We start from the raw sequence: 10,734 nt of genomic DNA on the forward strand, positions 1-10,734 counted from the left end.
GGAGTACTGCAGCACTTAGAGGAGGCGGGCCTGCATTTAAAAAGGAGCAAATGTCAGTTCATGGAGAAGGAAGTGACATTTGTGACAGAGCTCAAAGCTTATTTGGGGTTGTTGAACTTAAGTTCTTGCCCAACTTGTCCACACTGTTTGAGAAGGTTTTCTGCAAGTCAAAGGAACTGTTGCAGTCAAGTAGTGTATTGGTACACTATGATGAGAAGAAAGGTTTAATTCTTTTTCTTGCGATGCGTCCCCCTACGGAGTGGGAGCAGTGCTAGCTCACAGCATGCCAGATGGTCAGGAGAAACCTACCTATGTCATTAAATACAGAGAGGGCGAGAACAACAGTTATGATGTTCTGAGTCGTCTTCCTCTTCCAGAGAATCAGAATCAGAAGACTTTATTTATCCCCAAGGGGCAATTAACAAACAACCGAGCAGCATACGTCGAAGATAAGGACAATAAGAACAGGCAATAGGAGTGAAATAATAAATACACAGAATATACAGTATATACAGTTTTAAAATTACACAGTTTTAAAATTAAAGTGACAGAAGGTGAATAAATAACTGCAAGTGACTAAAAGTGAATAAAGTGTCAGTAGTGTAAGAAGAGTGTAGTTTATGTTTCTGGTGTGGGAAATGTTCTTATTAGCTGGAGTTAAAAAGCAGAGTGGCTTTGGGGACAAAGGTGGCTCTCCTCCTCTCAGTCCTGCAGGAAATGCAGCAGAGGCGTCGCCCAGAGGGGAGCCATTGAAATGCGGGGTGAAGAATGTGAGAGGGGTCGTTGATGATTTTGGCTGCCTGTCTAAGGGCCTGTTGGCTGAAAACCTGTGCCAGAGTTCTGACAGGCAGTCCAATGATTTTAGAGCACACTGATGCAGTGTGCTGCAGTCTGTTTCTGTTCTGAAGGCTGAGGGAGTGGAACCAGCAGGTGATGGAGAAGGTCATGATGCTTTCCAGGAAGGCATAGTAGAAAGTCATCATGATGGGTGTACTGACTCCAAAGGAGTTGAGTTTCCTAAGGAGGTATAGCCATTGGTGGCACCTCCTGAGAATCTCCTCTGTGTTGGCAGAGAATTTCAGGAGGTTGTCGAAGATGGTTCCCAGGTATTTGTACTCCTCAACTACCTCCACGGGCTTCCCGTGGATGGTGGTGGTGACTGAAGCAGGCAGATCCCTCTGCCTACTGGAGAAGGTCACCACCATCTCTTTGGTTTTGCTCACGTTCAATTCAAGTTTGGAGCTGTCACACCACTCTACAAACTCCTGAAGAGTGGGCCCGTGGTGTTGTGAGGGGCCTGACAGCAGTGACAGGAGAACTGTGTCGTCAGCATATTTAACCAGGTGACAGTTGGGCTGTGTGGCTCTGCAGTCATCGGTGTAGAGGATGAAGAGCAGGGGGGAGAGCACACAGCCCTGGGGGGAGCCAGTGGAGGTGGAACGGAGACCGGAAAGAGAGTTGTTGACCCAAACTTTCTGAGTCCTGTTGGTCAAAAAGTCCAATATTCACAGGATTAGCTGATCATCCAGGTGAAATCGGGTGGAAAGTTTAGTGGCCAGGATATGAGGCTGCAGAGTGTTGAACGCTGATGAGAAATCAGCAAACAGAAGTCTGGCGGAGGAGTCAGGGAGGTCCAGATGCTTGTGGATGGAGTCCAAGATGAAGATTTTGGCATCATCAACACTTCTGCGTGCACGGTAAGAACCCCGCTAAAGAGCTGGCAGCAGAGGAACAGGTGTTAACAGTGGATCAGGACCAGGAGGGGGTGATGACATCTGAGCAGCTACAAAGGTGGACAACCAAAGATCCGATACTCTCCCGAGTGCGTGAGTATGCTTTGAGAGAATGGCCCACTACACAGCATCCTAATTTTAAGCCCTACAGACAGAGACAACAGTAGCTGAGTGTGTAGAATGGGTGTGTGGTGTGGGGGGCTACGGTGGTGATATCAGAACGAGGTTGACGCCCCCTGTTGGAACAGCTACATCAGTCACACCCGGGAATGAGCCACATTAAAGGCCTGGTCAGAAGCTACATGTGGTGGCCGCAGATGGAGACTGATTTAAAGACTTGCACGTGAAGTCCTGCGGTACATGTCAAGAACAAAGACATAGCCCTCAAGAGGCACCACTACACCCCTGGGAGTTGCCATGGAAGCCATGGAGGAGAATACATATAGATTATGCTGGCTCTCTTTTGGGTAAGATGTTCTTAGTAATAGTGGATGAACACTACAAATGGTTAGATGTGTATCCAGTGACATCAGCTACATTAGTGGGAACCATAGACTGCTTGAGAAACAGTTTCACTACACACAGCCTTCCTGAAATGGTGGTCTCAGACAATGCCCAATGTTTCGTAAGTCTACAAACTAAAGAGTTCATAGCAAAGAACGGCATCACACATGTCACCTCTGCTCCATATCACCCGGCACCCAATGAGTTCACAGAAAGGGTGGGGCAAACTTTTAAAGAACTCATGAAAAAGAGTACTGGAGACACTGGTAGCCAGTGTTGGGTAAATTACTTTAAATTAGTAACTTAGTTCCGTTATTAGTTCTTGCTTCCCTAACTGGATACCCAGCAAGGATGCCTGTCTTCTGGCTTGCTTACATGTTAGCACTATCCTGCCACAAGTGCACTGTGCCATCTAATGGCCTGAACCTAAATTGGCAGTGTAGTAGTGTGAGTGCATGTTAATGATGAAATGAATGAAACTAAATTAGAAATGAACAATGTTTGTGTGGTGGAATTAAGGCACGACGGGACCACATATCCATGTTTTGAGCCATCTTTATTTAACATTTGCATTACACCACCACAACCTCCCACCAACCCCTGAGGCCCCATGTTTTAACACGGCAGGCGTGATTGCGGATGCCGTGCAGGTGCGTCCGCAAAATAATATTTCCTCCAGTCAGGGCACGTAGATAAATAAAATATGGTATGGCATGGTATGGTAGATTAAGTGCTTCAGTGGTCTAAGATTCTAGCCTAGTTCACAGCATCACGTGTGCTTTTTATGTCCAACACGGAAACTGCAGTCGTGGTGCTTTCAATTGTACTTGGAACTCGGAAATTCTGCCTTCCGAGTAGGATGATTTAGGTAACTCCAGACTGCAGATGAGCTGCATATGTGTTTAGTAGGAATTTGTTTTTGTAGAGGGCTAGCAAAACAACCGTTTTCAAGGGTGTTGCCATATTGGAATCCCGACATCTCTGACGAGGCTAACCAGAATGCCGTTTACTCGAGTGTGACATCATTCCCTGGTCCGTGTTCCGATTTCCGAGGTAAGTCGAATGCAACACACGAAGTAATGAATAACGACCCTATCTAAATCCCAGTAACCATAAACACGTTCCTGATTTTGGCATAATAACTAGTTACTGTGCTCGTTGCCACAATAATAATGTAGTTACTGTAACACGTTACTTAATAACGCGTTAGTCCCTACACTGCTGGTAACCAAGTTAAACAGGGCTCTGTATAGTTAAAGAATCACACCAACGTCCACAACAGGGAAGTCTCCCGCTGAGTTGATGATGGGCAGGAAGTTGAGGTGTACACTTGATCTCATACACCCCGACTTGAAACAGAGATCCGACTTGAAACATCAAAACAAGATAGCCAAAGACTGTATCATGATAGACATGCCAAGGAGCGCACGTTTGTTATTGTGCGCTCCTTGGAGACACAGTATATACCAGAAACTATGGCGGGGGACCCAAATGGATACCAGGACTTATACAGGAAATGACGGGTCCTGTTTTCTACATGGTGATGTTAAACTGTTATAGACTGTTAGACTGTTATAGAAAAACCTAAGACTGTTGGACTAAGGGTTAATTATTTAGCAAGTGAAATTTAAGTAAAGGCTGGGGAGGGGATTGTGTTACATTTTAATGAAGGTTAAGTTTTTGTTGATGGGTATTTTATGTAATAATTAAAACTACAGAGTAGTTTCAGTTTAAGGGGGGAGGAATGTTATGATGTAGCAGGGATTTGTCCTCCAGGGGGCAACAGTTGTGGGAGAGCATTGCCAGTTTGTGTGTTGTGCATGCCCCAGTTTGGTAAACAAAGAAGTGACTGTAAGGTCAACATGGTCTCCATGGTTCCTTAGTTTCAGGATATCACAGAATCCATGGACGAGGAAGCAGTCTCCCCAGGCCAGACCTCAAGTGGTCCCTCCTCCTCCTCCCCCCGCTGTTGTGACCGGGAGGAAGAAGAAGTGGGAGGGGGGGAGCGAGCCCAGCTTGCCCCCTTCATGGGCTGCTCTGCCTCCACTCAGCTCTGTTCCAGAGCAAGTTCAAGACATGTTCGACACAAAGTGCATAACTCAAGCCGGCATTCCTGTCACTGGACCCGTCAGAGGGAAACAGAGCCAAAATTTGCAGTGTTGTTTCACAAGCACTTCTCTCATGCATTCTGTATTAAAAAAGCCCCGACACACATATCCAGGCAGTTTGCCGTGGGCGCTATCAAGTGTTGTAAACACATGAAAAAAATCAAACATGCTGCAAAACAAAGCAATGCTGTCTGCCATAACACAGCAAATGGAGACTCTCCACGGTTGTGATAATGCAGATGAGCCCGTCACCTCTGTCACAGGTGAGGGAGGCTATGTGACACTGGAATGGCATATGTTTCGGGCGGCAACCACAAGGGGATGCCAACACGTTATCATTGGTGAAGTGGCCAGTGAGCCCTCTGTCTCTCTACATAAAGAGCTGGGCTACCTGCACTCAGTCAGCATGGGTGTTGAGGACATTGGAAAAGGGCTACAGGCTACAATTCAATGTCGCTCCACCACATTTCAAAGAAATTATTTACTCTCATGCTCTGGGCGAGTCTGCCAATTTTCTCCTGGATGAAATTTCCACCATGAGAGAAAAAGGTGCTTTAAGAGTTCCCTCCCAAGGATATGCACAGCGGATTTTATTCAAGGTATTTCCTTGTGCCAAAAAAAGGGGGGAGGGGGATGAGAGCCATTCTGGATCTCCGTGCCCTGAACCAGCATTTAAGGAAATACATGTCACACACTCTCCACAAGTGGAAGAAACCAGGTTTCCTGTCTCAGGGGCAGTTTCAGCCCATAAGGTGATCTCCACAGATGCCTCTCTTTTGGGCTGGGGGGTCACCCACAAAGGCAGAGCAGTGAACAGGGGATGGGGCCCTCACATGTGCTCTACCCACATAAACTGTCTGGAACTCATAGCAGTTCACCTGTCGCTAAAACATTTTCTCCCTTGGCTGAGGGGGTCATCATGTTTTAGTGAGGTCGGACAATTCCACGGTTGTAGCCTACATCAACAGACAGGGGGGTCTAGGGTCCCCCAAGTTACATACACTGGCACACAGACTGATAGTGTGGACCAGTGTTCACCTGCTGTCACTGAGAGCAACTCATGTGCCGGGAATCTTGAACTTTGGAGCAGATGTTCTCTGCAGGGGCGACCCACTGTACGGAGACTGGATGCTTCACCCAGAGGTGGTGAAGAAGATCTGGCTGCGATTCAGTCAGGCGACCGTGGACATTTATGCATCCAGGGAGAATGCTCACTGTCCCTTGTTTTACTCCCTGCACGATCAGATGCTCTAGCTCACGAGTGGCCAAGAACCCTCCTCTGTGCTTTTCCACCAGTGGCCCTCATTTCTCCAACTCTGGCCAGAGTGAGAGAGAGGTCACTCTATGATTCTGATAGCCCCACACTGGCCAGGGAAGCACTGGCTGGCAGAGATTTTTTAGCTGCTGTGCAGTCTACTTTCGCTGTTACCACTACGCAGAGACCTCCTATCTCAGGCACGGGGGGAAATATTCAACCCCCACCCAGAGAGATTAGCTCTATGGGCTTGACCCATGAGTGGTTTAACCTGAACACAGTGGGGCTCCCTCATAGTGTTATCGTAACTATTCAGTGTTCTACACCATTGTCTACTAGGACGCTATATGAACACAAGTTGCATGTGTTTGAAAGCTGATGCTTAGAATCCCTTTTCAGTGCTCTGTTGCAGTGAATCTGTCATTTCTTCAGGCCCTGATTGATAAGGGTAAATCCTTGTCCACCATCAAAGTGTATTTGGCAGCAGTTTCAGCCTGCCATATTAGTTTTGAGGGAGTTGTCTTCTTAACAGGCATGTCTGGCAATCCAAGAGTCAGTATTTCTCCCATAGTGAGACATGAAACAAATGCAATGAAAAAGAACTTAAGGTTATGTATGTAACCCCGGTTCTCTGAGTAGCATGAGTGAGTGTCTCACCAGACCACCCTCCTTGCTATGGAAGCGAGGAAAAGATGGGCTTGTTTTGAATGACATCTGACGCTCAAATGCACTTACAGGCTGGCTAAGTGACGCCTATGTCAGGAGGGGCTAGTGCCTACATGACGGGCAGGGCTGTGATTCCTCAGACTGTGTTTACTGAATGCAATATGGATAAAGTCTTGGAGAAGCTCACAGCTCTGGAATGGGAATTGATAGATGTGGTGACCAGTGATGGACATTAGACCAACTGCGAAATTGGAATGCAGTTGTTCGCATTAATCCAAACAACCATCTCCTTTACTAATGCGGCTCTGGAACATCAAATTCTTCTCCCCGATAACAAGACTGTGTTTTGACTCTCTGCCCCCATCCTTCAAGGCCACCTGCATTGGCTGGAGGACTGCTTACTTTCGCTTAACCGGGTGAAACGACACTATCATAGTTGAACACAGGATACACATACACATGCACATACACACACATACACACACGCACAGACACCAGCACAGAGCATGCTACATAACTGGATGATGCTGTCTACAGTGGCTCACTCTCACCCCATCCACCCCTGTTGCTTGTCATGTGTTTCTATGGTGTTAAGCTGTGAAGATTTATGTGCTTTCTTTGCTGAGGAGTTTTTGTTTTCTGTTCTCATAGTGACCCCCAACCAGGAGCTCAGTCTGAGTAGAGTTCTCTTTTTTCTCCTCCACTCCCCTGTTGTTTGTACATTTCACTGTTTTTCTTCAAAGCTACGTGTTCCGACCTGTCTCCCCAATGTGATGTTTGTATAATGTATGTATGGTCAGAAGAGGTCCAGTTCCGCGGCAGGCAACTGCAAGTGACAAATAAAGGCTCATTCATCATCTTCATCATCAACAGCATGCAGCTTCTAAAGGAAACAATAAACTGAATTAAACCTCTTACCCTAAGTTGTTAACACCTCACGTGCTGTGCCATATTTTTTACGGACTGTTGTGACTAGAGTAAAGTGTCCCACCTTTTTTGAAATTGTGGGATATTTTGAAACAGCATGAATGCTACAAAGAAGATATTTTGTATTTTATTATTAACAACATGTAGCTTCTTAAGGACACAATCAGCTGAAGAAAACTTCTTACCCTGAAGCTGTCAACACCCTTAAGTGACATTTTATACCTGCCTTGTGGTGCCTCTTGAATACAACAAGGTTAACAATAAGTTGTCAACGTTTTGTCGTCCACTGTTACTAGCTGCAGTTTCGGCAGGTCATGCACCCCTTGATTTTTGTAACCTGGTGCATTGTGCTGCTGACACCACAGCTGGGTTGATATCAATGTATGACCAATTCTGTTTTTAACCAGCATTTTGGTGATATATCAGCACAGAAGCTCAGAGATTCACAGGTTAAACAGAGTTAAATGTGACAGTTTGAAAAAATTACAACTTTTTGAAAAATGTCTGGATAGCTTTAGCTTCTTTAAAGCGTCCATGTTCAGCTGGGTGAGGGTGATTTACATGCCTGATTAGACACAGAATTTGTTACTTGTTTCACATACACTGCTAAAGGCTTGAGGGGACAGAGCCTTTCAGTCTATGCCACCATGGTTGTGGAGCAGTCTACTGCCACAACTAGTTTTAGTTGAGGTAGTAGATTGTTAATTCTTTTATAAAGCAGTTAATTTTTTTTTTTTGTTTAAATAGGCTTTCTGTTGAGAATTTTTTTTAATCATTATTTTTTTTTTATTTTAAAATGACCTATTTATTTTATTGTGTCTTATTGTATCTTTTTATTTGCTATTATGGCACTTAATGTTCTCATCCATTTTCACTCTTTTTGTGTATAGTGCTTAATAAATAAACTTTACTTTTACTTTACTTTGTTTTTAAGAACGTTTTTGTTGTGGTCCTCCTACTCTTGAGTTTGGAAAACTGTGTCTTCACTCAAAGTATTGAGCTTTGATACTAATGACGTGTAAGCACATGGCTGTGAATATATGTGCGACTATTTTGTATAAATGAAGTAATTACCAATAAAGGGGCCGATAGATGAGTAGGTATAAATTAGCTATGCAACATATATCTGGCATTGATAACCAGAGTCAACTATAATGAGTCAATTAAACTGATACTGAGTATGTACCCTGGTATTTCAGCTGTTGTACATCTGTGAATGCAGCATACGTATGATACTGCAACACAGTCTCGTTCACAGCTCATTTAAGTCTCATCGCCATTTTGCCTGATGTTCTGCTTGCACAAGCTGTGTGCAAATGTGAGCAACAGAACAGCAACTGCATTTCATCTGACAGTTAGACGGGGCTCCTTTAAATACATATTTGCTTTAAAATATGGAAAAAACACAAAGGAGGCATCCATTGATCTTCCTGCAGTTAGGAAAGCAGTTTGTATCCTTCTGAAGAATACCTGTCCAACCTTAGTTAAACAGGTTCAGATTTCGTAAGTAGAAGCTGTGAAAATGAAGGTGCAGATAGGGTCAAAGGTTGACGAAAAGTCATCTGGAGAAGAGGCCATTACCTGGATACACGGTGGAAGAAAAAGGAGGTGTTAGAAAAATATGGTGTGAGTTGAAGGAAGCAGCAGAGGGGGGACTGATTGTCAGAAAAATGAATGGGGAGAGAGGGACAGGTGACACTTCAGGGCAGACCCTTGATGGATTCTCTCCCTGTGGGGACTGATCGTAACATAGGCTTAGCCACTACTGGAAGCAGTGTAATCACACAGACAAACACACTCTTTGCCTATCTGTGTCTTAGTGTGTTTAGCCCTCACTCATCACAGATTGTGATGGTTCCTGGGAGCATCCCATGGATGATCCATTAGACTGACATTTAAGGGGGGGTGGGGTTCTGACTTTGCACTCTTTCTCGTGCCCCTCATTCAGCAGTTTTTGCAGTGTACATTGCACCTTGAGGGGTGGCTGCAATTGACTGGTAATACCTTAGCCATGTGCAGGATTGTGTTGTCTGTAGCAATGTTTATGTGGGTTTAGCATAAATGTTTGATCTGGACTCAGAACTCATAGAGCCTACACCTCTAGAGTTCCCACAGCCATGCCATAGACAGCAGTTTATTTGGCAACAGTGAGAGCTGCACAATATGAGGAAAATATTTTAATGTTTAATGATGTTTAATGTTGCATACTCACCTGACAGCTACATTTACCATGCAAATTAAGGAGACTGCTCATGTGAAATTACCTATAGGACACAGAGGTGGGTAATTTTATGTAAAAGACTAAAACAAAAAAACAAAACAAAACAAAAAAAACCCTGCAGTATTTTGGTAGTTTATTAGCGGTTTTAACTACTTTTGAGGGAAAGATAGTTAAACATGGGAAACATAATCTTATTCTAGCCTTTCGATGATGTAATCAGTTAATACAAGAAAAAGGATTTATGAATTAAGTCAAAAGTGGACGTACAGAAGCTTCACAATGCCATAATTTTAGCAAAATAAGCCAGATTGTATCCCACTGTGCTGATCAATGCTTCGTTTGTTGCCATAAAACAGCTCAATTTCTTTTATATGGTAGGTGATTAAGGTTAAAATTTACTTATGCCGTAATTATGTGTTTCAGCAAGAACGATGAGTTACCTCTGCTTTCAGATGAAACTCACTATGACTGCTATCAATTCAAACGGGGAAAACTAGAGTATTTACATAATCCCTAACCACAAGACCACATTTAAATAATAAACACTGAGTAACCCGCTATTTGCTACTGAAATGTTGCTAAGGAATAGCAACCGTTTACGGTATAACACTTAGCTAACCACAGCAGACAAATGAATAACCGAAACTACTTTGGGTGCCGTTAGTTACGTCATATTAACCAATAAAACAGATAACAAACTCAAGAAACAACGCTAGTATGTTATTATGAAGACACAAACAAAATATAAAATATGAGAATTCCATACCTGTCTGAAGTGGAAACTCATATTTGACAAACTTTACTTCCTACAACGAAGCAACCAGAAAGGCAGATACAGCAACGTCTGGTTTCCGCTCACCATTGGAGCATTGTCCTATCTATCAAAACCGCACCCGTGAAAAAGTTTTATATATATTGCAACAATAAATACATAATTTAAAAAAAACTAATATCCATATCATACTTCATTGTGGTTGAGAAATAGCATTTTTGTAGGTATAAACAATTGTATCTGTCAGTTTTTCAATGTCATGAATTAATTCACATTTGCACCTTCACCAAGCAATTTCGATCTAGTGTAAGAATAAAGGGAATTTTCTTCATTTTCTTCATCTCCACTTACTGTGTTCAAAAAAGTGCTCTGGTTGGTCAATCTGTATTTTCAGGTAAAAGGGTTCACCATCTGTTCTGTATCTAGATGAGTTTAGTACCTTTAACCTTTTAAAGTTTAATCCATTACAAGTACCTGATCTAACAGCTTATCACAATTTCGTACTGGCCAGTGATGCACAGGCTACATAAAAACACGAGTACAATCAC

The sequence above is a fragment of the Oreochromis aureus genome, linkage group 22, assembly GCF_013358895.1.
Source record: "Oreochromis aureus strain Israel breed Guangdong linkage group 22, ZZ_aureus, whole genome shotgun sequence".
In the NCBI taxonomy this organism is placed as follows: Eukaryota; Metazoa; Chordata; class Actinopteri; order Cichliformes; family Cichlidae; genus Oreochromis; species Oreochromis aureus.